The sequence below is a fragment of the Pristiophorus japonicus genome, chromosome 7 (genome assembly GCF_044704955.1).
Source record: "Pristiophorus japonicus isolate sPriJap1 chromosome 7, sPriJap1.hap1, whole genome shotgun sequence".
NCBI lineage: Eukaryota > Metazoa > Chordata > Chondrichthyes > Pristiophoridae > Pristiophorus > Pristiophorus japonicus.
In genome coordinates, this window is record NC_091983.1 from 4,379,722 (window position 1) to 4,384,911 (window position 5,190).

Sequence of the window (5,190 nt, forward strand, 5' to 3'; positions counted from 1 at the left end):
TTGGACCACGACGTGTTTTCACCAGCGGACGTTTGATATTCCAGAAGTATTCTTGAAATAACATAGGGGCGACTGTAAGATTTGGTCAAAACATTGGCGTGAACTTTTGGACTTATAAGTTTTGAACTTTGCTGGAACACATTCACTGTACAGCAGAAAAGCTGACTTGGAGCAGGTCCAAACATGTTTAAGTTGAACACACATCAACTGGGCGGGAATAAGAATAGCTGAATGCAGGAACATCATGGTTGATGAGCGCCTTTTGTCATGGAATGGGAACTCATCAGTGAGACATTAAGTAAAGTGGCCGGTGTTTCAGGCCATCGAAAGACAAAGGAAAGCTATTTTGACCACAGACTCATCGGAGCCACCCATCGAGGGACAGCCCAGTTTGACAAAGGAACAGGCAGACTTGATTTTTGCTTTTTAGTTGGACAGCCTCAGGCGGGAAGGACAGGTGGATTTTAAGCAGTCTTGCAGGTATTAGAACGGCAGTAGGAAGCCATCTCTCTCTCTCTCCCCTCTTCTACACCTGCTTGCAATGCGCAAGGACCGAGCATTCCATCAGGAACGGAGAGAAGAACCCAGCATCTACGAGCCAAGAGAGCCTTGCTACTTCGACTGGGAGGCTGACCTTGAGACTGGACTTGAATACCACAGTTTGGTCCGGACCCAGAAGATACACCTCAGCGGGAGAATCAGCGAGTAAGCCAGAGGGGTAATTGATGAGCATTTATCCCAGCCCACGCATCTTTAAGACCACTGCATAGTGTGAAAGGATGTTGTGTGTACCAACCAAGCTTTAGGGAAGGTGTTTTAGACGTGGGTCCTTGCGTTAGGGGCCTGTTGAGACAGGCCACACTGTGTATTGTACTGCATTTGTTTGTTTTACGCACCAGGGTGTGTGTGGTTTTACTGGGTGCAGATGTGTGTTTTAACTTTAATAATGCATTGCCGGTTGAGACCGAGGTATTTGTCCGTGACTCATTCATTTGTTCCATACAGTGTTAGAACTATTGTAAAGTGGGGTGCTTCGAAAACACCTGAGAAACCACTTACACCAGCATTGGTGGCCGTGCCTTCAGCTGCCGAGGCTCGAAGCTCTAGAATTCCCTTTAAAAGCTCCACCTCCTCTTCCCACGATACGTCTTAAAAACTACCTCTTTGATCAACCTTTTGATAATCTGTCCCTGATATCTTTCTCTGTGGCTGGGTATCAAGAATTTTTTTTTATATCGTTCTTGTTAAGCGCCGTGAGACGTTTCACTGTGTTAAAGGCGCTATATTAATGTAAGTTCTGGTTGTTTTTGTTGTTGTAGCAAATGCTTTGTCTAATATCTAATAACAGAGTCAAGGCCCACTGCAGTGTGAATGGGTGGGGTTAGTGTAATAACACAGGCATGGTCCAGTGTAATAGGAATAGGGAACAGATCATGTCAGCCTTGGCCCGAGTCAGGGGGATCATGGGTTCAATGACCAATCCACAGACCCCAGCATATAATCTAAACCGAGGCTCCAGGTGCCAGTACAGAGTGAGTGCTGCACTGTCAGAGGTGTCGTCTTTCAGATGAGACATTAAACCGATGCCCCGTCTAGCCTCTAAGTTGGACGTAAAAGATCCCACGGCCACAGTTCTGAGGACGAACAGGCAGAGTTCACCCCTGGTGTCCTGGGCAATTGTGTATCCCTCAACTAACATCACTGAGAATGGATTATCTTGTCATCATTACATGGTTGTTTGAAGGATACTGCTGTGCACTAATTGGCTGCAATTCCTATGTGACAACTCCTCTCCAACCCCCCTTCACTCCAACTCCGTTTTCACCACTATTCTCCAACTCCTTACCCCAACTCCTTTACCCCCCCCTCTCCCCAACCCCTCTTGCACCCCTACTCTCCAACATCCTCTCATCGTCCATTCACTTCAATTGAAAGGAAACTGATGGATACCATTCAGGATTTGAAAGATATTTACAATTGATTCTAAATGTTTTAGAGTTGGGATTTTTCTCTGTTCTGTCCACTCGAGGAGTTAAATAACAGACTTTCTCATGTGAATATAGAACTGGATTATTGGGCCGATATGTTTACTTATTCATTATTGACTCTAAACCGTTGCCAATTATTTGATGTGCTTTGTTTACTTATATGTAGTTATTTTTAATACATTTGCTGAGTGGATTCAAATTTAAATTGAAACCACGTTTGCAGGCTCTATTCACACACCAAAGATGAGAGAGATGCTGTGGGGCACACACTAAGTCCAGTAGCTGAAAGTGATCCCAGGTGTATTACCAATACCTCCCCCGGATCCCAAGGCTAGGAGAGGCACTTTGGAAGGTATGGGGAGCTGGGACTTGTCCATGAGAGTAACTGAAAGTCTGAGAACTGAAAGGAGAAAAGGCCCAAAAATGGAATAGTCTTTAACAGGACATCAATTAGTCTCCTCTTATCTTGGAGACATCAAATAACAAATCACTGTGTTATTTAAAATATAAAAATAATAAATTCCAGTCTAGTTAAAAAAAAGAACATTAAGAAATAGGAGCAGGAGTAGGCCATACAGCCCCTCGAGCCTGCTCTGCCATTTAATACGATCATGGCTGATCCGATCATGGACTCAGGTCCACTTCCCTGCCTGCTCCCCATAACCCCTTATTCCTTTATCAGTTAAGAAACTGTCTATTTCTGTTTTAAATGTATTCAATGTCCCAGCTTCCACAGCTCTCTGAGGCAGTGAATTACACAGATTTACAACTCTCTGAGAAGAAATTTCTCATCTGTTTTAAATGGACGGCCCCTTATTCTAAGATTATGCCCTCTAGTTCTAGTCTCCTCTATCAGTGGAAACATCCTCTCTGCATCCACCTTGTCAAGCCCCCTCATAATCTTTTACATTTCACCTCTCATTCTTCTGAGGATTATTAACATCAGCAGAAACAAACCCATCTAACAGAATGGACACGATTCAATCGGGATGTGATTAACAGCAGCAATAACAGCAGAATCCAAACCCTGCAGTCACTTATGAACTCGCTGGTGTGTCAGCAGGTTGGATGACTGAGTGAATCCCTTCCCACACACGGAGCAAGTGAATGGCCTCTCCCCAGTGTGAACTCGCTGATGTTTCCGCAGATTGGATGACCGAGTGAATCCCTTCCCACACACGGAGCAGATGAACGGCCTCTCCCCAGTGTGAATGTGCTGGTGTGTGAGCAGGGTGGATGACTGAATGACCTCCTGCCCACACATGAAGCAGGTGAACGGTCTCTTCCCGGTGTGACTGCGTCGATGAGTTTCCAGCAGGGATGGGTAATTGAATCCCTTCCCACAGTCCCCACATTCCCACGGTTTCTCCATGGTGCGGGTGTCCTTGTGTCTCTCCAGGTTGGACGATCAGTTGAAGCCTGGTCCACACACACAACACGTGTACGGTTTCTCCCCACTGTCAGTGCTGCGATGTTTTGTCAGGCTGTGTAACTGGTTAAAGCTCTTTCCACAGTCAGTGCACTGGAACACTCGCACTCGGGTGTGTGTGTGTGTGTGTGTGTGTATGCTTTTCCAGTCACACCACAAATTTGGCGGGGATGGGGAGGATTACAGCAGAATATTTTGAAACACATGCTGTTCCACCTTTAAAGGAAACCTTCGTCACACTGCAAAATTCTGAAGTCTTTCCAAAAGAGAAGCAAATCAAATGGATCATCAAAAACAGTGAGACATTTTAGAACGGCTCAAGTCACTGAAATATAGTTTTACAATCACTGCACAATACAGAAGGGAGCGACTGTATTTTTTTCCAATTTCTTTCCCGATCAACTCTAATGCCAAAGATCACTTTGCGCCAATATATTTGATCTTAGGCCAAAAGGCCGAGAGGCGAAGTTGCACCGTTCCTGGAAATATTGCAATACCAGGTCGGTACATGGAGTGGACGGGGCATGCCCCTGATCCAGCTCCCTGTCCAAAAATCAATTCAATATCATGTCCCCATAGGGGATATTAAACTGATAAGAACAGATACTACACTTGATCTTAGCCAAAGGAGCGACTGTTTTTTTTTTATTTTTTTAAATTCGTAGCCAATCTTTCCAATTCTTTGTCAAATCACAAACGCCAGAGGTCACCTTGCACACATCAAGGATCACTCTGCGCCAATGCTCTTAGCCAAAAGGCCTAGAGCCACTGCACCGTTCCTGGAAGTACTGCAATACCAGGTTCGTGCCATGGAGGTGGATGGGTCAGGTCCCCCACACACCTCCTATTTCCAAAAAGCATAGGAGAACCACCTTCCTGATCCAGGGAGAACCACTTTGGGGTCAATGGTTACTCCCCTGTCAGGTCAGTTATGCATGATCTTAGCCAAAAGGCCGAAAGGAGCGACTGTTACTGAGAGCTCTGTTAGTGAAATCCAAGACACTTCAAGATAAACTGGACTGTCCATTTAACTATAAATAGGCAGAGAAAGGGGAGTTCCTGCCCCTTTAAATATCTGCCCCATTCCCTCAGGCAGTGGGAGGAGCAACAGCACGTGGTCTCTTTATATCCTGACCCAGCAAGCACTGCTGGATGGGCTGCCGCAGGGTCCTAAAGACCAAGGAATGTGATTCGAAACAGGTTAAGCAGAACAATTGAAAAGAGCACACAGTCTTTGCTACACACATATAAAATATATATATATTTATTATATGTGTGTGTGTATAAGCAAAACACACCATTCTTAATGTTTGCTAGTCAATTCCACAGAGATATATTAATATCTTCATCAATTATTTTCTCGCATTTTATTTCCATTTTCTTTAATGTATGAAAATGTGAGGTTATCCAATTTGGTAGGAAAAATAAAAAAGCAGATTATTATTTAAATGGAGAGAGATTACAAAATGCTGCAGTACAGAGCGATCTGGAGGTCCTTGTACATGAAACACAAAACGTTAGTATGCAAGTACAGTAAGTAATTAGGAAGGCAAATGGGATGTTGGCCTTTATTGCAAGGGGGACAGAGTATAAAAGTAGATAAATCTTGCTGCAAATGTACAGGGTATTGGTGAGGCTACACCTGGAGTATTGCATGCAGATTTGGTCTCCTTATTTAAGGAGGGATATACTTGCTTTGGAGGTAGTTGAGAGAAGTTGATTATTGAGATGAAGGGATTGTCTTATGAAGAAAGGTTGAGCAGGTTGGGCCTA

The 5,190-nt window shown here is 44.3% G+C and overlaps 2 pseudogenes; both read right to left on the bottom strand.

Moving 5' to 3' along the window:
* Positions 1-3,880: 3,880 nt before the first annotated feature.
* On the bottom strand, positions 3,881-4,058 carry LOC139267692 (U2 spliceosomal RNA; annotated as a pseudogene).
* Positions 4,059-4,180: 122 nt separating this feature from the next.
* Positions 4,181-4,384, bottom strand: LOC139267606 (U2 spliceosomal RNA; annotated as a pseudogene).
* Between the last annotated feature and the right edge of the window lie 806 nt (positions 4,385-5,190).